Here is a 26,132-nt window from a genome sequence, read left to right on the forward strand (position 1 = left end):
CAGAGCTGACCATTCAGGAAACTCCTTAGAGCAGTGGCCTGAGGAGCCCCATCTGCTGCATTTGGGGGAGGTTCAAGACATACAATGTCCAAACTTCTCAGCCTGGGGGCCTGGCCCCCAACAGGGGCTCTGCTGATGCAGAGGGCCCGTGTGCTCCTAATGCGACCGTGGATCTGGGATCAGTGACGATGACTCTTTGAGGGTCTCCTTTGGAATCTGAAGACCTTCTCCAGTTGCCAGTTAACTAGCTTTTCAGTGAGACCAACAGTGGCTTCTAAGAGGCTGAGACCAGGCCTGTTGCTTCTCTTGCACTCCTGTGACATCCAGCACAGGGCTGGGCGTACTGTAAATGTTCCTGAAGATTTCCGAAGAATGGTAAGAAGTCAATGGTAGGAGGTGGCTGCTGAGAAACCTGATGTCATCTCAGATTGCATTAATAAAAGCATGTTAATTAGAATGAGGGAGGTGATGGCCTCGCTGTTGCATGCTGAAGAGAACTCATCTGTAGAACTAAGTTCCATTTTGATTACTCGCTAATGCTCCATGAGAGTAGGCACAGTGTTTGCCTTTTTTGCTACTGTATTGCCAGAAAAAGCACTGGGCCTGTCAGACACGAGGCTTGCAATAAACATGTCACCTGCCCAACAGAGAGAGATCTTGGGCTCCTTCAAGATTGCAAGGATGCTCCTCTGCATGTCTCACGAAGAGCTGCAGAAGTAGCTGGAGAGGTTTAACCCACTGACCCCGGGAAGCCTGAGAGTTACCCCCAGATATTTGAAGAGTTGCTACATAGAGGGGAATTTAACTCTGAGTCTTGTATCACGTGACTCAGAACCTGCTATTTATCAGAGCCATCCACAGATAGATTGGGTATGGTGGAATGGTGAGCCTTCAGTCACTGGGGGCACTTGAGCCTAAGTTAGGGCCCACCTGGTGGGGATGTTGTCACAAACATTCAAACATCACCTGGCGAGGGCACACTGTATGTCTGTGTTTTTTCCTGCTGAGCTAACATCTATACCCCTTTGCAGTCATAGTATCCTGTTTTGGTTTTGAAAATCCCATTGATTTCTGCCTTGTGGGACTTGGTGATGTCACTGAGGACATCTGTGGTGGAGACTGGTTCTCAGCATGCCCCATGCTCCCCAGCTAAGCGTGAAACAGGACCTAAGTGAGGTTTCCGGAGAGTGCTGATTCTCAGTCTGGCGCCCAGCACAGCGACATCAGCCTTGCCTGGGAACTTGTTTAAAATGCGCAATTCTGGAGTTCTACCCCAGAATCAGGAACTCTGTGGGCTCCAGCAATCTGTCCGCATGGGCCCTCAAGAGGCCATGTGTTTTATCTTACATTCCCTGCCCGTTCCCTGCCTGCTACACCACCCAGAGGTAGCCATGGGTGAGGCAAGGGAGAGAGAGAAAGGGGAACACATTTTGCTCGTGAACGAGCCCACTCAAGATATACCAATGGAGAAGTGCTAGAAGATGCACTCGATAGATCATGAAATTCAAGCTCGTAAGCTCCCTGGGACCTGTCCTATTAGGACACAGGTCTTCAGCTTTCTTTTCCTTTTTTTTTTTTTTTTCCAATTCTTTGAGCTCCTTCTTTTACTTTAAATAAATTCTGAGTTTTCTTTTTCTTTCTTTCTTTTTTTTTTTTGAGACGGAGTTTCGCTCTTGTTACCCAGGCTGGAGTGCAATGGTGCGATCTCGGCTCACCGCAACCTCTGCCTCCTGGGTTCAGGCAATTCTCCTGCCTCAGCCTCCCGAGTAGCTGGAATTACAGGCATGCGCCACCATGCCCAGCTAATTTTTTGTATTTTTAGTAGAGACAGGGTTTCACCATGTTGACCAGGATGGTCTCGATTTCTTGACCTCGTGATCCACCCGCCTCGGCCTCCCAAAGTGCTGGGATTACAGGCTTGAGCCACCATGCCTGGCCAATTCTGGGTTTTCTTTTGCTTCATGTTAGCTACAGTCAATGTCTGTCACTTAGAGTTAAAGAGCCCAGTAAACACCGGATGGGAAGGATTTGGTCAGATGAGCCCTAAGGCCCCTTCTGGCCTCACCACTTTGAATGTATGAGTGAATGAATGAATCGTTGATGGAACTGAACCAGATCCCTTCTAGTTTGAGTTTTCTTTAAGAGAAAGTCAAGTGAAGGCGGTGGGAGGCAGGGGGAAGGTCAGGAATGTGACCACTGCCGATGCTGATCCCAGAATGACCGGAGTTCTGTGTGGACCAAAATTAGGACACACTCAGGAAGCCTGCCCCTGCTGAGCACTTCTCTGCTTCTTTGCTGAGGGAAGCCATGCAAGCTCCCGAGGTCCCATTTTCTTCTCTAAGGAGAGGATTAATCTGTGCTCTTTGCTCCTTCCTCTTCTGTAGCTAAATTAAAATGCACGCGTGACTAACAGCAGCGCTGGGGTGGTCTGTGTGGAGTGCTGCCTGTTGGGCTGTGAGCAATTTGCCAAAGAAGTCTTCATCCTGGTAATTTGAGCCAGATGCTTCAGTGCAGACCCCGCTGACTCATCAACACCCCTGCCTTCCTGAGGACTGAGCTGGGGGTCAGCTCTCTGCTCATGCCATCTGCCTTTTTAGAAGCACCCTGCTGGGGGGTTGCAGGGGAGTGGGGGCAGGAAGAAACACTTAGGGAGACTACGTGGTGTGGGGAGATCTGAAGGATGGGGAGTTATTCTAGCTGGCATGGAGAGTTATCCGAAGGAGGAATTAGTGAGTGTCTACGTGTGGGATTCGGGGCTCTGAAACTTGCCTGCATTTGGAAGAGGAAATGTTCAAGGCACCAGTTCACGAGATTTTCATAGCTATTTGGGAAGCAGTCTGTGGGCAGAAGAAGCAAGCTCAGGGACAAGAGAGAGAGCGGGTGGTTGGGCAGGATGAACAAACGGCTCTTTGGCTTTGCACTCTATGTTCTTTCTGCTGTTCTCGGCTTCTCTTTCACCTCATTTTGCCAGATCTCCTGACCTTCTGGGTTTCTGCCTCTTGTTTCCACATGTCACCTTCTGTGGCAGAGCCCATTTTGGTTGCAAGTGACTGTTCCCCAACTTGTAACAACTTGGGAACACAGTGGAGCTTTATTGGCTCCTGGAGTCAAACCCTGAATTTGAACAACCAAGTCTTAGAAAAGGAAGGCTGCAGTTGGAGCTCAGGGATGGCTGGAACCGGGACTTGAACTCTGCTGCCAGAGCCTCATCTTTGCTTCTCTCTGTGTGGTGCTTTCACCGTCTCTTCCCATAGACTGGTTTCTGCTACACAGTGGGAAATGTGGTTGACAAGAGGACCCTAGTTTGCCTTTTGGGTGATTCTGACTGTGGGAGAGGGGCTGGCTTTTACTTTCTCTATCCCAAGTTGAATTAGGGAGAAAGCTCAAGACGGAAAAATCACAGCTCTGCCAATGACTACCTGCGTACCTGGGACTGAATTGCAGACAATGGGCTCAGGTCATTCCCCAACAGGATGTGTTCTTCCAGGGCCTCGGTCTCTCACTCACCCAAGGATGGGGGAGAGGACCCCACTGGGCGCAGTGAGCTCATTTAAGTAAATTTTGGACCCCAAAGAGTTTTGCAGAAAGTGATTTATTTAGGCAGAGAGAGAGAGAAAAAGGAGAAAATGAGCTCCCATGTTGTCATGAGAGGGGATCCAGAAATGGAGTCTGCACAGATGTGGGAGAAGGGGACTTTTAACCTGGGAGATATTCCTGCCCTATTCAAGTTTTTTGACCTATGAAGGGAGTTCCTTTAAACTTCCAATGGAGTGATTAATCTTTGATTTCTCACAGCTGATTTGTTGTTTGGCCCACAGTCCTCCCACAGCTTCTTGTGGGCTTTCTAGATAAAGGAAGCTCACCTGGCCAGTCTACTTCCCGTGCATGAGAAGGTTAAACAAAGACTTCTAGTCTCCCGGATGGAGAGGTAGGTGGAGGTATAGTGCTGGGAAGTTCTTGCCTTTGAAACCATGCCCCTTGTGGACCCGGGAAGAGAATACATTCCCTCATACCCACCACGTAGAACCTATTCTCCAGTTAGGAACCAAGTCAAGGCAAAGGCACACAGAGTGAAAGTCAGGGTGTGAGCAAACCAAACACCAGCCAGCAGAGGTTAAACTTCTATGCAAACAGGCCTGCCTGACTCAGAACAGGGGAGACTGAGGAGGATGAGAAGCCCCTGCCAAGGCCACCAGGAGGCCCAGGCCTTGGGGCTCCAGGAAACGTGGTCTCCACGCTCAACCTTGGCTCTGCCTTCCCCAGAAGATGCCTCTGGCCAGACCAAGCTGGGTTTTAATCATGCTGCCTTCATAAGCCAGGTGAGAAGTGGGAACGACTGTAGCTCCCAGGTCAGAGAGGCAGGGATTGCCTGGTGGTTGGGAGCAGAGGCTGTGGAGTCACAACACCTGGCTACAATTTCAGTTTTGCTGCTTAGAAGCAGTGTGACTTTGGCCTGGTTCCCCAATCTGTGAATGTCCCAGCTTTCTCATCTCTAGAATAATGGGGATGATCCTAATGACACCTACTTGTAGGGGTGGCGTGAAGAGCAAATGAGTCAATGCCCATGAAGAATGTAGGACACTGAGTGGCATCTGGCAAGCAATCATTGCTAGTATTTACTCCTTGCTATCTTTGCAGTTCTGGGTGATATTTCTCTAGGGCCTCCCCATGGCTGCCACTAACCCAAGACAGGCTGGGAGCTCTGGGCCATTCCCTCCACGGCCAGTGGCCCCTCTGCTTCTGTCTCTGCTACTCCAGAATGGAAGCCAGTAAGAATTGAGAGTGATGTTCTTATATTGAATCTGTTCTGAAAGTTTTAAAAAGTAACCATTCTAGAACCTTCGTTCCCTATTATGAATGGATTGCTTTTAAGAATAGCTTCTATTCTGAGCACTGTGTCAAATGCTCCACATTCATGAGTTAATTGTCACAAAAACACAGCCAGGCAAGAGTTCCTAACCCCATCCCACTTTTTAAAAATTGCTTAAGGAAATGCACCTGTAGTTAACCAACCCCGGGATCATGCACCTGGCTTATGAAGGCAGCATGATTAAAAGCCAGCTCGGTCCAGCTAGAGGCATCTTCTAGGGAAGGCAGAGCCAAGGTTGAGCATGGAAACCACGTTTCCTGGAGCCCCAAAGCCTGGACAACCTGGTGGCCTCGGCAGGGGCTTCTCATCTGCCTCAGTCTCTGCTGCTCCCTGGGTCAGGCATAGAAGTTTAACCTCTGCTGGCTGGTGTTTGGTTTGCTCATACCCTGACTTTGACTCAGTGTGCCTTTGCCTAGATTTGTTTCCCAACTCGAGAATAGGTTGTATGTGGTGAGTGTTGTGCCCAAAGTCTTTGTCCCCCTCATACCCCTCGCCCAGGGTCGGGGACCAAGCTGCGGCGGCCTTGGTGATCTGGGCTGGAAGGACAGGCAGGAGAGGAGCGCGTCAGTCCCGCTCCCCGCCAGGCGGTGGCACCAGTGTGCAGGCCAGGCCGGGCTCCGCGTGGCTATCGCAGTTCAGCAGCTGCAGCCCAGCCAGGCTTCTCAAGACCCCACCTGAAGAAGCACCCGTTCTGGGCATTACCCGTGAGGCAGGGGGCAAGGGGAGAGGTCCAGGGGAGTGGCGAGGCTGTAGCAGAGAACGTGGGCGTTCGTGAGCCCCGCGGTCCGGGCTCCTGCTTTCTGGGGACAGCCAAGATGGCCCTGAAGTCCGCAGCCCTGCAGGGCGACCCCCTCAGAGCCTAGGGGTGCCCGTGCCCCCTCCGGCCCCTCCGCCCTCTGCGGAAGGAAACCCAGGCCCTGGCTCGCTGGGACGGGTCCTCCCGGGGGCGCCAGCTGCTTCCCTGTTCGTAGACTCAGCAGCCTACGATGTGACTTCAAGGTCCTCTCAAGCTCTACCTTCTTAAACAATAAAATGTAGACCTCTCCTCAGTCATGTGGATTATGTGAGAGCAACCTGATTTGGGGCTGCTGTTCATTCATTCATTCGTTCATTCACTCATTTGGGGTGGAGAGCATAGTATGCCAGGCACCTTACAAGGGCAGAAGGCAGTGAGAACCCGGCAGATTCCACCACTGCTCCTGTGGGATCTGAGGTTTAGTGGGGGACACAGGGAATTGAGCACATTACCTCGGGAAGTGCCCTAACCCAGCCCATAAAGATCAAGGCGAGCTTCCTGGAGGAAGAGGGACCTAAGCTGATGGCTGAAGGCGAGAAAGAGTTTGCAGGGCTTGAAAAGGGGGTGGGGGTGGGATTGGACATGGGGCCTCAGAGACTCCTTGTTTTTCCAGAGGACATGGGGAGCTGGCTCTGTGCTCTCCCATTTTTGTCGCTCAGAGTGCAGGGACCCATGACCTGGGGCGGGAGGAAGCCTATTTCCATCTGTCCATGTGCATAGTGTAGGATTAGGACTTTGATGGAATCGGATTTTCTTTCTCCCCAGGAAAACAATGTCTGAGACTCCCCGGTTTTGCCCATAACTGCATTGTCCTGTGGATGCCCAGTGGAACCCATGGTGAGAACCCAAGGGTCAGGCTGAACAGGCCATGCTCCTCTGTGGTAAGCACTTGCCTTCCTAAACCACTGTCCTACCTGCTGCCCCAGTGGCTCTGCCAGCCTGTGTGTCTCCACAGGCTGTGGGGAGGGAGGTGCAGGGGGGTGGGCTCTGCCCAGGCTTCTCGCCTTGCTCCTGCCTAGTGTGGCTCTGCAGGGTGAGCCTACTCTTCTTAGGATACCTTCTGGTTTTGGTGGTGAGAGACAAGTGTCATTCTTGGCACACAACAGCACCTCAGGATGCCTGGTAAAACGTGATGAGTTTTGCCAGCAGGATGGGTGAGCTGTGCCTGGCTGGGCTGGCCTACTCGCTTTCTTCATTCAGGGTCTCTGAATGACAGGTTCCCGGCACACACATCTTGGGGCCACGGGGGGACAGGGCTTGCTATCTTTCCCCTGCTGTTTGGTGAAAGGCCGAGACTGTCGGTGCTCCCTGCCAGGCCAGTACTCCTCCTCTGGGAGCCTGTGTCCCTGACCAGAGGAGGGTGGGAGGCAGTACCCCGGAATAGAAAGGGCTTGGGGGTTAGGAGCGAGAGGCTGAGGGGCTGGCCTTGTTGGGTTCTTTACCCACTGCAGGGTTTTTACAAAGTCCTGCAGGTTAAGGTATGAACCTTGGTTTCCTATTATAAAACAAAGATGTCCACCCCATGGTGACTTATTCATGGTATGAAGCTATGAGGTACAAGGACTGTGACAATAATGATAACCGAGACTGCTGCTGATCAATGTTTGCGAAGGCAGCTCCTGTGTGTGGGTCTTTACATTTGTGAATCATGCACAGGGCGTAGGTATGAGCTGTCTACATGCTGAAGAGCACAATGTTACTGAGAGTGGGGTGGTGATGAATGCTGTCCTGGGCTCCCTAGACCTGGATGAGCCCCACAGCAACCCCAAGCCTGTACGACCTAGACAAGTCTGCCTCCTCTCTGGTGCTCATGCTTTGTTATGGAGGAGGTTGGTTCAGATGACCTGTAAGGGTCCATCCCATGAAGTGGCCTTGGGAGAGTCAACATCAGGAACCTGCCAGGGATGCCGAAGGCAGGGGACAAAGAGACCAAGGGGCTGGTTATTGATGACAGGCCAGGATGGGGACCTGGTAGAAACAAGATCTGATTCTCGAAGGGCCCCCAAATCCATGGTTCCTCATTGGCGGTTATTCTCAGCCCTAAGAAGAGGATGTCTCTTACTGGAGGTGATTCCGAATCATCGAGAAGGAGGGGCATGGAGGCTTTTTCTTCCCAGCACTTTGGGGGATGAAAAAATCCTCCCAAGGTGGGAGGGGTGCTTGAACATAGGAGTCAGAGACCAGCATGGGCAACATCATGAGACTCCATTTCTACAAGAAATTAAAAAATTAGCCAGATGTGGTGGTGTATGCCTGTAGTCTCAGCTTCTCAGAGGCTGAGACAGGAGGATCCTTTGAGCCTAGGAGTTTGAGGTTACTGCAAGCTGTGATCATGCCACTGTACTCCAGCTTGGGCAACAGAGTGAGATCTTGTCTCTAAAAAAATAAATAATAATAAAAGTTAAAAAGACAGGTAAAACAGAATCACCGAGACTTTTTGGTGAATGAGACTTCCCTGTGGGAAGTCAAGCTGCCTTGGGGAGTCAGCCTTAGGCATCAGAAGCAATAAAGGTAGAAACTAGGCCCAAGCTCCGTGAAAGGCCCAGAAGGACCCGTAAGTCCAATCAACAAGCCTTATTAAACACCTTGCCTGTGCAAATTTAGGTCTGGTGACCATTTACTGTGTTTGCAATGTTATTATTAATGTTAAAAAAGAAAGGCCAGTGCAATCCTCGTTGCCCCGGCAATTTATATTTTTCTTCTCTTTGCAGTATTTTCCATCTGCCTCCATTCTCTCTGACCCAAGACAAGTAAAAATAAGAGCCACCATTTAATGAACATGTATATTATGGTTTGGCTGTGTCTCTACCCAAATGTTTTCTTGAATTGTAATCCCCATCATTCCCTCATGTCTAGGTAGAGACCTGGTGGGAAGTGATTGCATCATGGGTTGGTTTCCTCCATGCTGTTCTAGGGATAGCGAATGACTTCTCATGAGATCTGATGGTCTTACGAGGGACGCTTCCCCCTTCACTCACTCTTCTCTCTCCTGCTGCCACATGAAGAAGGACCTTCCTTCCCCGTCCCCTTCCACCATGATTGTAAGTTTCCTGAGGCCTCCCCAGCCGTGGAACTGTGAGTCAGTTAAGCCTCTTTCCTTTATAAATTACTCCGTCTCCAGTATTTCTTCATAGCAGTGTGAAAACAGACTAACAACATGTACCATGTGTCAGGCTCTGTGTTAATTGCTTTTTGTGCATTATTTCATTTAAGATTTCTGTGAGGTAGCATCATTATAATCACTTCTTTTTAATTAATTTTTGATTTTTGTGGGTATATAGCAAGTTTGTATTTATGGGTTACGTGAGATATTTTGATATAGGCATGCAATCAGTATTAATCACAGCATGGAGAATGGGGTATTCATAACCTAAAGCATTTATCCTTTGTGTTACAATCCGATTATATACTTTTATTTTTAAATGTACAATTAAATTATTTTTGACTAAGTCACCATGTTATGCTAGCAAATACTATGTCTTATTCATTCTAATCCTATTTTCGGGTCTATTAACCACCCCCTCTTCCCCCTACACCCGCACTACCCTTCTCAGCCTCTAGTAACTATCCTTCCACTCTCTATGTTCATGAGTGGCATTGATTAAATTTTTGGCTCCCACACATAAGTAGAACATGTTTGTCTTTCTGTGCCTGGCTTGTTTGACTTAACCTAATGACCGTCAGCTCCATCCATGTTGTTGCAAATGCTAGGGTCCCCTTTTTTGTAGCTGTATGGAACTCCATTGCGTATCTGTGCATTTTCTTTATCCATTCATCTGTTGATGGACACTTAGGCTGCTTCCAAATTTTGACTATTGTAAACAGTGCTGCAATAAACATGGGAGTGCAGATATCTCTTTGATATACTGATTTCCTTTCTTTGCGGTGAATGCCTAGGAGTGGGATTGCTGGGTAGTGTGGTAGCTCTAGTTTTAGTTTTCTGTGGAACCTCCAAACTGTTCTCCATGGCGGCTGTACGAATTTACATTTCCACCAACGGTGGACAAGGCTTCCCTTTTCTCCACGTCCTTGCCAGCATTTCTTATTGCCTGTCTTTTGGAAAAAAGCCATTTTAACAGGGGTGAGATGCTATTTCATTATAGTTTTGATTTGCGTTTCTCTGATGATAGTGATGCTGAGCACCTTTTCATAGGCCTGTTTGCCATTTGCATGTCTTCATTTGAAAAATGTCTATTTAGATCTTTTGCCCGTTTTTAAATTGGATTTTTTCCCCTGTAAAGTTGTTTGAGCTCCTTGTATATTTTGGTTACTAATCTCTTATCAGATGAGCAGTTTGCAAATATTTTCTCCCATTCTGCGGGTTGTCTCTTCACTTGGCTGATTGTTTCCTTTGCTGCTCAGAATCTTTTTCACTTGATGTGATCCCATTTGTCCGTTTTGCTTTGGTTGCCTGTGCTTGTGGGGTATTGCTCAAGAAATTCTTTGCCCATTCCAATGTCCAGGAGAGGTTCCCCAGTGTTTTCCCTTAGTAGTTTCATAGTTTGAGGTCTTAGATTTAAGTCTTTAATTCATTTTGATTTAATTTTTGTGTATGATGTTTGAGGTAGAGGTCTAGTTTCATTCTTCTGCATGTGGATATCCACGTTTCCCAGCACTAACTGAAGAGACTGCCCTTTCCTCACTGTATATGTATTCCTCGCACTTCTGTCAAAAATGAGTTCACTGTAGATATGTCAGTTTATTTCTGGCTTCCCTATTCTGTTCTACTGGCTTGTGTGTCTGTTTTGATGCCAGTACCATGCCATTTGGGTTACTATAGCTCTGTAGTAAAATTGGAAGTCAGGTAATGTGATTCCTCCAGTTCTGTTCTTTTTGCTTAGGATAACTTTAGGTCTTTTGTTGTTCCAAGTAAATTTTAAGATTGTTTTTCTATTTCTGTGAAGAATGTCATTGGTATTTTGATAGGAATTGCATTGAATCTGTAGGCTTCTTTGGGTAGTATGAACATGGAATATTTTTCCATTTTTTGTGTCCTCTTCAATTTCTTTAATCAGTGTTTTATGGTTTTCACTGTACAGATCTTTTATTTCTTTGGTTAGTTATTTGTAGCTATTGTAAATGAGATGATTTTCTTCTTTTTCAGATTGTTTGCTGTTGGCATATAGAAATGTTATCGAGTTTTGTATGTTGATTTTGTATCCTGCAACTTTACTGAATTTGCTTATCAGTTGTAATAGTTTTTTTGGTGGAGTCTTTAGACTTTTCTGACTATAAAATCATGTCATCTGCAAACAAGGATTATTTTACTTCTTTTCCAATTTGGCTGCCCTTTTTTTCTTTCTCTTGTCTGATTGCTCTAGCTAGGACTTCCAGTACCATGTTGAATAACAGTGGTGAAAGTGGGCATCTTTGTCTTGTTACAGATCTTAGAGGAAAGGCTTTCAGTTTCTCCCCATTTGGTATCATCACCTCCTCTTTAGAGATGAGGAATCTGGTATACAGAGAACGTAAGTATCTTGTCTGAGGTTACATTGTTAGGTCACATCCAGAGCCTGATTCGAAACCAGGTCTGTTACACTCCAGTGAATTGTGTTCCACAAGTAAGAAGATATTTTTTGTTTTATTGTTCCTCATATTGACCTGACATGGCAAGGATTGTTCACGTGACTTTAGGTTGAACATAATGTTCTCCCCAAAAGGCTGGCCAGTTTGTGTTTTGTTCCCCCTGTCGTTCCACCTAATAAACTATGGGAAACCTAAGTATCCCCAAGAATGCTGCAGGCAAGTCAACTGCTGTGGCCTCCACTTTTGGCTCAGGGTCAGCCCCTCTCAGTCATAGCAGGACTCAGCCCACCTACAGGCACTGACATTAAAACAGTGGGGTGGAAGAGGCTTTGAGGTAAATAGATGGAAATATTTCTTTCTTTTGGCATTTATTTTCTGGGTGGTGGGCCTTAGGGAGGAATGGCGGGAGGTGAAGGATTCATTCCTTCTAGCATCAGGCTAGTTTAGTGGGCTTCTTGGGTCCAGTGGTGATTGCCTGTGTTAGGTCATCCAAGAGGGAAGCCGAAGGACATCCAGGGAGCAGGTGTTCCCAATGCCATGGTGACAACACCCTTTCTTTTGGGGAGCCTTCCTGTCTTGCCCACTGCCTCCTACCCCCACAATAATCTTACTTCCCTATCTTCCAGGAAAGGAGCAACTCAGTCACAATGAAGAATAAGTGACCGTCAATGTCGAGTAGCTCCCTGCTCTCCAGGGGTGGTGAGGGGTGAGATAGGAGTTGCCTCTTAATTGTAAAGTTGAAGGAATTATCTTTACTTCTGGAACTTCAAATGTCAATGAGTGGCTTGGGGAAAGGGTATCCTAGGTTGGATGCTGATGCTGCTGGTAATCACAAAATATTCTCCACTTTTTTTTTTTAAAGCTTTTATGTTTTATTTACAAATGCCAATCTTTAGGCCCTTGTTCAATGGGTTCCTACCAGACTCACTCCTTGGTCTATGCACTCTGAAAACACCTCGTTGGGTTCCTCCAGGTGTCTCCCTGTTAGCAAGTGGGATCCCCACAAAAACCCCACTTTTGGGTGCTCAGTTTTGAGTGCCACTAACCCAATAAGCCCAAGATCCCCCGGTATGATTTCAGGAGGCCATGGGCACCACCCTCTTTGATGTCAGCCCTAAAGCTTTGATTATACCCCGGGGTGGCTTTAGATTGATGCAACAGAATACCATGAACGGAGTGGCTTGTAAACAGCATACATTTATTCCTCACAGTTCTGGAGGTTGGGAAGACTAAGATCAAGGCACTGGCAGATATGGTATCTGGTGAGGACCTGCGTCCTGGTTTATAGATGGCACCTTCTGGTTGTAACCTCACGTGGTGGAAGGTGCAGGAGGTCTTTCTGGGGTCTCTTTTATAAGACAACTAATCCCATTTGGAAGGGATCCACTCTTATGACCTAACCACCTCCCTAAGGCTTCATTGCCACATACCACCACATTAGGGATTAGTTTCAGCATACGGATTTGGGGAGGATACAAACATTTAGACCATGGTGCATCCATAGTGTGGACAACTCTTCAGTCATCAGAACACCTTCTGCTTGCCTATCCTTGTAGGCATTTTGGTCCACTGAGAAGCAAACTGAGCTCAAATCAAGGAAACTTGCATTTGAGTTCCATCCTTGTCACCATTTTTCTATCATGTGATATTGAGCAAGTCACTTTACATTCCTGGCTCACAGTTTCCTCAGCTATCGTAACTCTGGACCACTTTGCGAGGTTTTTGTCAGGATCAAATAGAATAATATAAATGAAAGTAATTTTAAATAACTAAGCTGAATAGTGATTAGAATGCTTTCAGCAAACAGGTAAAACAAAATTGAGATTGGCTGCCTTAGTGTGTTTTATACTGCTATAACAGAATATCTGAGACTGGATAATTTATAATGAACAGAAATTTATCGGCTCATAGTTCTGATGAACAGGAAGTCTAGGATTAAGGCACTGGCATCTGACAAGCACCTTCTTGCTGTGTGACCACATGGCAGAAGGTGGGAGGGCAAAGAGGGCAAGAGAGAAACACAAAGGGGGCCAAATATGCCCTGTCATAATGACATTAATTCAACCCATGAGGGCAGAGTCCTCACGGCCTAATCGCCTCTCAAAGGCCTCACCTCTTAATACTGTTGCAATTAAATTTCAACATGCATTTTGGAGGAAACAAACATTCAAATCGTAGCATTGGCTTAAATAATAAAGGAGATTTATTGGGTCCTGTAAGTGAAAAGTTCAGAGACTGGGCACACATTGACACCATGACTTTGATTTCTCCATGCGTCTCTCAGCTCTGTCCTCCTCCTGGTCCTGGCTTCATCCTGAGGCTTGAGCTGTGGTGGCTTCAGGATTCACAGGTTCTCACAACAACCACAGTAAGAGAGACTCTTGAGAAAGAGGAACAATTTCCCCAGAGCGTCCACCAAACCAGCCCTTGTGTCTCACTGCCCGAACTGGGTCCCATATCTGTTGTATTCTCTGAAGAGACTCCCAGTAAGTAGGACTTCTAAATTTTGATATATAAAACAAAAGAAGAAAATATTACCTCTACTTCTAACACTGTTGGAGATTATAACCTAGTTATACAATGGAAATTAAGGTCCATAGAGATTAAGATATATGCTAAATTAATTATATTGCAGAGTGAAATTTAAACTCAGCTTGTTGACTCTAAATTCTCTAAGTTTTCTTTCTTTTTCCCAGTTTGCCTCTTTTTAACATATTAGAATATCTGTAATGATTTTGTAAGACTGACCATGTTCAAACCCATGTAGTTTGAGGGTAAAGAAAAAAAGGATGACTGTATCTATTAAAAATTTCAATGTAGAAAAGTTCAGAGAAGTAAATAAAAGTAAATTGAGATCTCCTGTCCAGTGATAAACCATGAATACATTGGTAAATGTCCTTCCAAATGTAACACTGCATAAAAACACATGGATGTGTACAACTTAATAAAAATGGAGCCATACTCTTCGTGACTAAGACTGAGAATTCCCTGCCAAGTGTATAGTCTCATTTTCCCCTGTGGTGACAGGGCTCTTGGCCACATTCCCAGTAGAAAAATTCTTTTCTGGGCTCCCTGACAGATAGGAGTGGGATGTGGCTTGGTAGGAGTCCTGGTAAAAGCTATTGTGTCCCTTTTCTGGGATTCTCAGACATGGCATGATGGCTGAAGCTCCAGTAGCCACAATGTAGCCTTCAGGGTGGAAGCCACCTTCTAAGGATGGCAGAATAGAAGGACTGAAGGATCCTGCACCTCTGATGGTTTCAAGGAGCTGCCACACGAGCATAACCTGTCTGTCTCCAACTTCTTTTATAGCAGAGAATAAACCATTAGTCTATTTCAGCCATTAGACTTTAAAACCTATGCACATTGTGCACACTTTAAAATTGAAATCTAAAATTTTTAGTAAGTTTAAATAGTTACAAATAATGTAATTTTGACTTACTCAAACTGTTAACATTCTAAAACTGTCACATCATTCTTTAAAGTACATTCAAAGTAGGCTGGGTACAGTGGCTCATGTCTGTAATCCCAGCACTTGGGAGGCCAAGAAGGGAGGATTGCTTGAGCCCAGGAGTTCAAGACTAGCATAGGCATCATGGACAACCTCATCTCTACCAAAAAAACACAAAAATTAACTGGGTATGGTGTCTCACGCCTGTAGTTCCAGCTACTCGGGAGGCTGAGATGGGAAGATTGCTTGAGCCCAGGAGCTTGAGGCTACAGTAAGCCCTGATTGCACCACTGCACTCTAGGGTAACAGAGTGAGACCCTGTCTCAAAAAAACAAAGTGTATTCAAAGAAATGTAAATTCTATAATAATCTCATATTCACTGTCATCTACTTAAAAATACATGAACAAAACCTTTAACAGTTTAATTTTAGATCGTTTATTTTTCTGCTTGAACTCTTATTAAAATGAAAGTGAAGTGTGTTTGGTAGGACTTCATCCTAACATACGTCTATGCTTCACAGTCTTTTATAGATTACATTAGTCAATGTTTCTGCAGTGAAATTATACACACATGAACACATATATTCAAATCCTTTTTCATTTCTTGTGACCACACATCTCTGAGGGTTAAAATTTTGTCCTGAATTGAGGTACATTACAATTTTAATGAATATACAATTGAGCAAAAAAGTAAGCATATTTTAAAATTTTATTAATAATAAACATAAATTGGGAGCTGCATTTCTTAAGAGGAATGGAGTATTTTTTTCAACTAATTGGTTCACTTATTCATGGTCGAATATTATTTATTACTAGAATGAAACGGTTCAGCTAGTCTTGTTCTCGTAGAAGTTAGCATTCAAACCTTGTTCACATAAACAAGTAAATAAAAATGGAACATGTTTTATTCTAGCATTGTCATAATTCTTTGAACTTTTTACAGATTTCATGCTAAACTGACATAATTATATAGCATCAAAACCATTTTTAATATTCTATCAGCTAATAGTTTGATTAAGCCTTCCTTTTTGTTGAAAGCAAGGAATTAGAAATCAATGACTTCATAGGATTTGCAACCCAATCGTTAGAATAATTCACGTTCTCAATTTCTGGGAATGGTATCAAAAAGGCTATGCACCAAGACCTGTCAAATGACTATTAATTACCTTCTTATTCCCTTACACAGGGGCACTTGTTTAAACTGCTGTTGACAGAAAGTGTTGGGAGATATTCAAACATAAATTTCAATTTACCTTTATCAGCCTAATATTTTTGATGAAATGCTTTTGTCCCAGTGCCAGCTTTAAACATATTTTCATCCAAACCTTGGAAAATGTCCACCAAATTTCCTAAATGGCAAAGTGAGTTCTTATTGCCAAACCAATTAGTGAAGATTATTTATTTTGAAATATGACACACATCCCGAAAATTGCACTAAGCAAACTTTTACAAGTCAATAAATAATCAAATGCCAACATCCATGTGGCTATCACTCTTTTCTGGCATCCTAGAAACCCCAACTTCTCTCCTTTCCCAGTCACACCTCCCTCCCTTCCTGCTGGAGGCTACCACTATCCTGACCTGATGGTAGGCATGCTTTTCTTTTCTTTTTTTTTTTTTGGGGGGGGGGAGGAAGGCAGGAAGGAAGGGAAGAAGGACAGTAGGGAGGAAGGAAGGGATGAAGGAAGGAAGGAAGGGAGGAAGCGGGGAGGGAGGGAAGGGAAGAAAGGAAATCAAGCAATGAAAGAGACATTGCCGACCTGGATCTAGAGGTTTACAAGTTGATTTCTTTTTTTTTGAGAGAAGGAAAGAAAAAAAAAATAATTAGTAAAGGAGAGGAAGAAAGAGCAAGAGAAAGAGAAAGAGGGAGAGTAAATGGAAATATTGCTTTATTTAGAAAAAAATTGGGTATTAATAATGGCCAATCAATGTTTCATTTAAACTAATGGGTAGGTGTGATGTGGTATTGACAAGAATGTATATTTTGTGTATTTGAAGTGGAGAGCTCTATAAATATTTATTAAGTTTACTTGTTCCGGATCTGAGTTCGAGTCCTTGATATCCTTATTAATTTTCTGTATCATTGAATCTAAGTCTCCTATCTGGGTGTTAGAATCGTTAGCTCTTGTTGTTGCATTGATCCTTTTACCACTATATCTTTGTTACTTTAAAATCTATTTTATCCGATACGAGAATTGCAACTCCTGCTTTTTATTTATTTATTATTTATTTTTGCTCTCCATTTGGTTGGTAAATCTTTCTCCATCCCTTTGTTTTGAGTCTTTGTGTATCCTTGCATGTGAAACAGGTCTGGATGTAACATGCCGTTGGGTTTTGGCTGTGTCTTTTGATTGGGAATTTAGTCAATTTAAATTTAGGGTTACTGCCATTTGATGTTGACTGGCTGTTTTATCCATTTGTTGGTGTAAATTTTTCTTTATGTTGGTGCTCTTTACTTTTTGGTGTATTTTTAGAAAGGCTAATACTGGTTGTTTCTTTCTGTGTATAATGCTTCTTTCAGAAGCTCTTGTAAAGCAGGCCTGGTGGTAATAAAATCTCTGAGTTCTTGCTTGTTCATAAAAGATTTTATTTTTCCTTCAGTTGTGAAGCTTAGTTTGGCTGGATATGAAATTCTGGGCTGAAGGTTCTGTTCTTTGAGGATGTTGAATATTGGCCCCCACTCTCTTCTGGCTTGTAGAGTTTCTGCAGAGAGATCTGCTGTAAGTCTGATTGGCTTGCCTTTGTGGGTTATCTGACCTTTGTCTCTGGCTGCCCTTAGTATCCTCTCCTTCGTTTCAACCCTGGTGAATCTAACGATTATGTGCCTTGGGGTTGCTCTTCTTGAGGAATATCTTTGTGGTGTTCTCTGTATTACCTGGGGTTGAATGTTGACCTGCTTTGCTAGTTTAGGAAAATTTTCCTGAATAATATCCTGAAGGGTATTTTCCAGCTTGGATTCATTCTCTCTGTCGCATTCAGGTACACCTATCAAACGTAAATTTGGTCTTTTCACATAGTCCCACATTTCTTGGAGACTTTGCTCCTTCCTTTTTATCCTTTTTTCTCTAATCTTTTCTTCACGTTTTATTTCATTAAGTTGGACTTTGACCTCTGATATCCCTTCTTCTGCTTGAGCAATTCGAGTGTTTAAACCTGTGCATACTTCTCGGAGTTCCTGTATTGTATTCTTCAGTTCCATTAATTCACTCATACTCCTCTCTAAGTTGTCTATTCTCAATAGAATTTCATCAAAGCTTTTTTCAAAGTTCCTAGTTTCTTTACATTGGGCTACAACATGTTCTTTTAACTCACCGAAGTTTGTTATTATCCATTCCTTGAAGAGTGATTCTGTCATCAGGAGGCGCTCGTTCTCCATCAAGCCTTGTTCCATTGTCGATGTGGAACTGTGATCATCTTTAGAGGGAGAGGCGTTCTGACTTTGAGTATTCTCAGCTTTTTTACGCTGGTTTCTTCCCGTCATTGTAAATTTATCCTCCTGTCCTCTTTGAAGTTACCAACTTTCAGGCATGCTTTTCTTATTTAAAATTTTACCTGTACTTTGTATTGAATATTTTCTAAATGGAAATCTTACTGTGTGTTTCCTTTTGTGTTGCAACATTGTGTTTGAGAAATTCAAACGTATACTTACATGATCAGTAGTGTCTTTGTTTTCATTTTGGTGTAGTTGTCCATTGCATAAAATTAGTACAATAAATTTATCCATTCTGCTATTAATGGGCATTTAGGTTATTTCCAGTTTGGTGCTACAATGAATCATGCTGCTATGAATATGCATTTCTGTTCTACCTAGAAGTAGAATTGTTGAATTCTAGAACATGTCTGTCTTCAATTATAGTATAGAGTGCCAATGTTTTTTTCAAAGTGGTTGTACCAAAATTACACTCCTACTCATAGGAGAGTGCTTGTAACTTCTCGTCCTCACTCACATTTATGTTCATCAGCTCAAAGACCCTGCATTTGTGCATTCTTTGTAACTCCTGCATATTTGTCAGTCTTTATACCTTTGCACTTCATGTACCTTCTGGAGGGCACGTGGTGGTAGCTCACTATGGTTTTAATTTGTATTTCTCTGATAATGAATGAGACTTAGTTCCTCCTGTGAGTTGCTTGTTAAGACTTTGCCAATTTTCTATTGCAATCTTTATTTCTTGCTGTTTTGTAGGAGTTCCTTTTAATATTTTGGGTATGATCCCATTAATGCTTATGTGTATTGCGGTATCTTCTCCTACTCTGTGATTTGTCTTTTTAACTTTAAATGGTTGTTTTTGATGAACAAGACCTTCTTTTTCTAATGGGGCCTGAATAACAAGCTTTTCCTCATTGGCAGTTCTTTTTGTGTCCTGATGAGTAAGTTCTTCTCTACTCTGGGGCTATGAAGATAGTTTCCCATATTATCTTTTAAAAGCTCAATGGACACAACTTTGAGCAATTTTTAGTTACTGTGTTTTTCAGTTCTAGAATTCCCATTTTTTATTCCAAATCTGGTATGTCTTTTTGTATACTTTTTTGATTTTTGCTGACATTGTTTTTTTTCCTTTTATCTGCTTATACACAGGAAGCATAGAATTTAAAAACTTAATTATGAACATTTGTATATGGATCTGTGTATTAAATATGCACAGATGGAAAAAATAGTATAATGAATTTCTATGTATTCATTACTCTGCTTCAATAATGATCAATATTCTTTAATTCTTTTACAAAATGTATTCCCCTCTCCCTCCTCCATTGCTACTGCTGATGCTCCCCTCCTCCTCCGCCTCCATCATCATCTTTCTCTTCCTCCTTTTCTTTTTCCTCTTTCACTTCTGTTTCCTTCTTCATTTTAAAGCAATTTAAAGTTTTAAATTTAAATTGTAATTTAAAGCAAATTCAAAGAGCCAGGCATGGTGGTGTATGCTTGTAGTTCTAGCTACTTGGGAGGCTGAGATGGGAAGATCACTTGAGTCTAGGAGTTTGAGTCTAGCCCTGGCAACATAGTGAGACCCTATCTCTAAAAATATATAAATAATAAAAAAAATCCAAGATGTTAGCATATTTCTTTAACCGAGATGGACTTTAAAAAAATATAACTGGCCAGGCACAGTGGCTCACACCTGTAATTCCAGCACTTTGGGATGCCGAGGCAGGTGGATCATTTGAGGTCAGGAGTTTAAGACCAGCCTGGCCAACATGGTGAAACCCCGTTTTTACTAAACATACAAAAATTTGCCAGATGTGGTGGCACATGCCTGTAATCCCAGCCACTTGGGAGGGTGAGACAGGAGAATTGCTTGAACCCAGGAGGTGGAGGTTGCAGTGAGCCATGATTGCACCACTACATTCTAATCTGAGCAACAGAGTAAGACTCCGTCTCAAAAATATTTATATATATCTATGTATGTTTAAAATATTATATATAATGCAGAATATATATATGAAAAACCAGAAAATCACACTTAGAGATGTTAATACTGATTCCTTAATGCCATCTACTACCTTGTTCACCTTTAATTTTCAGTATTCTCATATTAGCTTTCAGCTCTTAAACAATTTAAGTTGTTTTCAACCTGGGCTCCAGACAAGGTCTGCACATTGTATTTGGTCATTGCGGCACCATTCTTCTTCAATAGTGTAGTTGTTTTAAAGTCTGGATATGATAATGCCAGTATCAGGAGCCCCTGTGGGTTTGTTTCTAGTGTTGTTTCTGCTGCCGCTGCTTCTTTTTTTCTTTGTTGTTGTTGTTGAGACAGAGTCTTGCTCTGTCACCCAGGCTGGAGTGCAGTGGCACGATCTCAGCTCACTGCTACTTTTGTCTCCTGGGTTCAAGTTATTCTCCTTCCTCAGCCTCCTGAGTAACTGGGATTACAGGTACCCACCACCATGCCCGGCTACTTTTTGTATTTTTAGTAGAGATGGGGGTTTCACCATGTTGGCCAGGCTTGTCTCAAACTCCTGACCTCAAGTGATGTTTGCCTCAGCCTCCCAAAGTGCTGGGATTATAGGAGCCACTGGGCCTGGCCTATTTCTGCTTCTTTTCTTTCATATTGTCTTGTCTTATGTGATTGGTTATCTTTTATTGTGTGCTTGAATTGTATTTGAAAAGTTGTTTTTAAAAAAATAATGTTTAATCTAGGAGGATGTTTTCTTTTTCTAGAGAGGATTTGTTTTTGCTTCTGCCACATATTTGGGGGCACTAGCTATCCTGCACACCTTATTCCAGATGTAAAGACTGAACTTAGTTAAAGCTGGTTTAGGCTAGGCTCATGCCTGCAATTCCAGTACTTTGGGAGGCTGAGGTGGCCGAATCATTTGAGGCCACAAGTTCGAGACCAGGTTGGCCAACATGGTGAAACCCTGTTTCTACTACTAGTAAAAATCGGCTGGGCATGATGACACGCACCTGTAGTCCCAGCTTCTCAGGAGGCTGAGGCACGAGAGTTGCTTGAATCTGACTGGCAGAGGTTGCAGTGAGCCAAGATCACACCACTGCCCTCCTGCCTGGGCAACAGAATGAGACTCTGTCTCAAGGAAAAAGCTAGTTTAATGTTGCTTTGGGAACTCTTCTATTTCTCTCACTCCTAGGTACCACTGCTATGGTGGACCTTGGTATTCATCTTCTGTCCCCTTTGTCCTGTGAAGTAACAGAAGCACTCTTCAGCCTCTTCATCTCTCATTCTCACAGTTGGCTCTTCCAGGTGGAATCATCAAACATCCCCATAAGAAAAGCAGACCAACCTCTATGGCACCAGTTACGTCTCTGGATTTCTGTCTCATCCTAGATCTTGGCTAGCTTTTTTGTTTACTTGTTTTTTGTTTCTAACTATTTTAGTAGCTCTCCTATGGCTTAAAGAGGATTTTAAAAATACCATGTCCCCATTTTCTATTTCAATTAAGCCATCCTTAATAGATTGGTTAAATATTCTCAATTTGCCATTAGCACTAGAGTTAATTTATATTCTAAATTGAAGTCTAATTTATCTACATAAAATACAAAAATCCTAAGGGCATAATTCAATACATTTTCCCATATTTATACATACATGTAATCACTTATTGTCATCTCAAGTAGATGTATTAATATGTAATCCCATGCAAACCTCACTTCTGAATTTTAGTTCCAAGGAAAAAGGATAAGGTCCCATGAATGTGCCACTAAATGAAATAAGATCCTGCATCATTCAATATTTTTCACTGATAGGTTCTTTTCCCCCTTTACTCGTGGAACTTTCCTTCGGAAGCAATGTATTCTTTGACAACACTTAGAGTTTGGAAGAGGCGAGATATCATTAAATAAAAATAGTCATCACTCCTAAACCTTGCTCTACAGTATATCTGAGTTCAAAACATCCCATTATAGTCCAAAATACCTCATTTCTAATGGCATGTTTCACCCTTAACTGAAATGTGTTTAAGGTAGGGAAAAATAATGAGCTATTTGGTAGAAATGAGAGCACCAGTTTATGGTACCTTGATTAAGGGAGGCTTTGTGACACTAAGATTTTGAATGGTTCCTTTGTTTGACACCCACAAGCAGTGCACCATTCTATGATTCAAGACGGTGAGAGGTAAACCTTTCTTTTGTGAGACAGGAGAAGGGCCACTGTTAAAGGAGGCATAGGAAAGGAGAACTAGCTATTAGGAAAGAGTAAATATGGAAGTTTAGTTCTGGAAACTGATTCTCTTAGATCCATTTTGCCTGAATTCTTTTGGAACATGCTCATGGATCCAGGGACACAAATACCCTAGTAAAACTATTGTTTGAAGTCACTGGAGTCTACTTCATACACCATCAGCTGAACAAGATTCCTAAATGATAAACTACAATCTCCATGTTATAGGATTGTGTGTAGGTTTAGTGAGATAATGTATGTAAGTTCCTTAGCAACCATTACTTGGCATGTAATAAAAAAGCAATAATAAGCTACTTATTGATCATCACTTATGACCATCACCAACTGAATGAATGCATTCATTCATTCAAATATTTATCGCATAAAAGCAATTTACAAGGTGTTTTATGGTATACTGGCCTTTATCACTGAACTAGTGTTCAAGAGGGGACTTCATAGTTTGGAACAAAGAACAGAAGGTGGCGAAACTTGGATTCTTGCCTCAGTTGCCTCAGCTCAGCCTTTGAAAGCTGTGACATCTTGGGTCTTGGTTTCATCATCATCTGCCCAAATTTTTCACTGGGTTGGTCAAGAGCTTAATAAGAAAGTGAACATGAAATCTCTCTGAAATACTGCGGAATGTGCAAGGAACCTTCCACTCCCACTCTTTTTTTTTTCAAAGTCCAGTTTCCATACTTAAAAGAAACTCTTAAGATGCCATCTCAGTCCCTATGGGCCAAAGTTCCTCTTCATACACTGGTCTCAACCCCTTTTCTGCCTCTACACTCTTGACATGAGAACACTCTTCCATAAATAACAGCTCTCATTAGACACTATCATTCCCATGCAAGGAAGACAGACATAGAAAAATGGGGGAGAGGTGGTCAAGGAGCTAGGACAGCTAGTTTGTAAAAGCCCTTTGTGGAATCAACAGCCTTCTCCTTGCAGAGTTGGTTCTTTCTCCATCTCCCATGAAACTACTGTTGGCCCAACATTCTCCAGAGTGTGGACCAAGGGGCACAAATGCCATGAAAGGTGGATCTAGATGGAAGGCAGGAAGGGCAGTGAATAAGATTATATCATGAAGCAAGATCCCTGTTCTCCTTTCAGTTCTCCTCACCACTGCTTGTGACTTCTCTAACCTTGGTTCATCTTGATTTTTTACAAGGAGAAAACTTGTCTTCAGGCAGGTACTGTTTAGTTAATTTTTAACTAATTGTTTGGTTGTCATTGTGTTTTTTTTTCCAGTTATCTCCTACTTTTAGCAAGGGATATGCCATAAGTAGTAGCTAACACTTACCGAGTACCAAGCAGTGTTGTGAATCATTTCTTTCTTTTTTGGTAGAGATGTTGCTGAGGCTGGTCTCGAACTCCTGGGCTCAAGTGACCCTTCCTCAGCCTCCCAAATAACTGGGATTACAAGTGTGAGACACTATGCCCAAGTAATTAAAAAATTTTTTTTTCTAGAGACAGAGTCTTGCTGTGTTACCCAAGTTGGTCTGAAACTCCTGGTCTCAAGGGATCCTCCCGCCTCAGCTTCCCAAAGTGTTGGGATTATAGGTGTGAGCCACTGTACCCAGCCTAAAGCTAATTCTTAACTAAAGAATAAAAATTAAAGGTAATATGTGGATAGCATAAAAATGGAGACAGAGGTCCTCAAAAGACCCAGCTTTGGGAAATACCAATTTAGCCCAGGCTCCACTGTCCTATCCCAAGGGCTGAGAGTCTTCAGCTCTGGCAGAAAGTCAGTGCAGAACTGTCTGGACTGAAGGAAGAAAGGAGGATCCCCTTTGCGTCTCCATTTAAAGCCATGGCAGAATGGCCTACCTGGATATGGGCTGATATTATATTCTTTTATCCTTTTTGTATTTTTCACCATGCAATGGTATTACCAATTCAAACAATGTGATGTGATAGAAACTAATTCAATATATAAACCAGAGCTTTTCCCAGTAAACCTAGCACAGCAGGTAAGGGTCATTAGGATTAATGGATTAACACACATCAAGCATTTAGGATGGGGCCTAGCACCATGTAAGTGCACTTATAAGGGTGACAGTGGTTAACAGAAGATGAGATGTGCTGAGGCCCATGAGGAGAGGCTCTCACAGTCCTGAAAGAGGCAAGTCCTCAGTGAGCTTCTATTCGTGGTAGCTCAACAATGGACCTATCTGATGTGGTTCAGGACTTGCTTTATTCTGGGCAGTTGCATGGATCTGCCATAGTGGGCTGGCTATGTAGAAACATTCTGCTTGGGTGCCTGGACAGCCGCCGATGATCTGAGCCTCTGTGCATCACCAGCTACAGGACCCCATCTCTGTAGTCGTGGAGCATCACTAAGTTCCTGAATGAACATGCATCAAACCCCTGCCCTGTGTTGAGGGCTGCATGCAGCTGGCTGATGAATCGGGAAAGTATGTGTTTCCAGACCAGCACCACCATCAGGGAGAAGTGGGCTGTTAAAACCAGAGGAGATGGATTCTTCTATGCTTCTTTAAAAATTATTTTTAAATTAATTAAAAAATCTTTATTTTTTGGAGGGGGTACATGTGATAATTTAATACATTCATATCATTTTTGAAGACCAAATCCACATATGTGGGATGTCCATCACCTAAAATATTTGTCTTTTCTTTATGCTAGAAATATTTAAATTATTCCCTTCTAGCTATTTTGAAATGCACAATAGATTATTGTAAAATGTAGTTGCTCTCCTGCTCTATTGAACACCAGCTCTTATTTCTTCTATACTTATTAGACAATTAGACCAGTAGACCAAGAGAACAAGATTAGGCAGGAACCCAGGCAGCTCAGTGAGGTCAAGGGCTTGGAGCTGGGACTTGCTTACACTCCTCTGCTGGGCCCTTACCTTTTGCAGAGCTCCTCCATTTGTAGAATACCCACAGGCATGACTGTAGTTTAGGGACAGAGCTTGTATACAATGAACATGGCCACATCACTGAGTAGCCATCTAACCCTGGACAAAACATTCTTCCCTTTGAGCCTGATATGTTTTGGCTGTGTCCCCACCCAAATCTCATCTTGAATTGTAGTTCCCATAATCCCCACATGTCCTGGGAGGGACCATTCAATTACTTCCTGTGTGTGGGAGATGTAATTGAATCATGGGTGTGGTTTCCCCCATGCTAGTTCTGTAATAGTGAGTAAGTTCTCACAAGATCTGATGGTTTTATAAGGGGCTTCCCCTTCACTCAGCTGTCATTTTTCTCCTGCCTGCTGCCACGTGAAGAAGTATGTGTTTGCTTCCCCTTCCACCATGATTGTAAGTTTCCTGAGACTTCTCCAGCCCTGCAGAACTGTGAATCTTTTCTTCATAATTTACCCAGTTTCAGGCAGTTCTTTATAGCAGCATAAGAATAAACTAATACAGAGCCTCTGCATCCTCATCTGTAAAATGCAAGTTGTAATTAGCACCAACCTTAAACAGTTGTTATATGAGTCAAATTAGATAAGGCAGGGAAGGTGCCTGGCACACTGTGGGTGAGGCAGCTCTGGGCAGGCAAGACCAGGAGACTGGGCTGCAAGAGGTGAAGCTACTACCTTAGGACACATGGCTGCTAAAAGGACAGAGCCCTTTATTTAAGCCCAGTGGCCTCTGCCCTGGGAAATGTGTCCCTAGCATGGTGTGATGTTCAGCCTCTGAAGTGCCACAAAATGCAACAGTGAAGTTCAAGACTCAGAAGTCAGCCTGTGATTTCTGTAAGTTTAGATAAATAAGAATTTGCTTTATTTGATTTACATCAATATTATGGACAGAAATGTGACCAAAGTCTGCCGTTGGAGGTGAGCAGGGGCAGTCTAAATGAAGAAAAGCTTTGTTTGCACTTCTGTGGCTAAAATGAATCATATAGGTTT

At 43.2% G+C, this 26,132-nt stretch overlaps 1 long non-coding RNA gene across 4 annotated transcripts in view; it reads left to right on the forward strand.

Annotated features, from left to right (window-relative positions):
• The window catches only part of LOC118146294 (uncharacterized), a 105,223-nt gene that overhangs the window by 39,425 nt on the left and 39,666 nt on the right, over nt 1–26,132 (forward strand). For 2 of the 4 annotated variants that reach the window (XR_004731925.3, XR_013524880.1), the window contains exons 2-4: nt 3,819–3,928; nt 6,432–6,547; nt 8,581–19,179. This is a non-coding gene — a long non-coding RNA (uncharacterized LOC118146294). Of the gene's footprint in view, nt 1–3,818; nt 3,929–6,431; nt 6,548–8,580; nt 19,180–26,132 lie in introns of those variants that run through there. The other 2 variants (XR_013524881.1, XR_013524882.1) reach the window with 2 other exon arrangements.

This window comes from Callithrix jacchus, chromosome 12 (assembly GCF_049354715.1).
Source record: "Callithrix jacchus isolate 240 chromosome 12, calJac240_pri, whole genome shotgun sequence".
Classification (NCBI taxonomy): domain Eukaryota; kingdom Metazoa; phylum Chordata; class Mammalia; order Primates; family Cebidae; genus Callithrix; species Callithrix jacchus.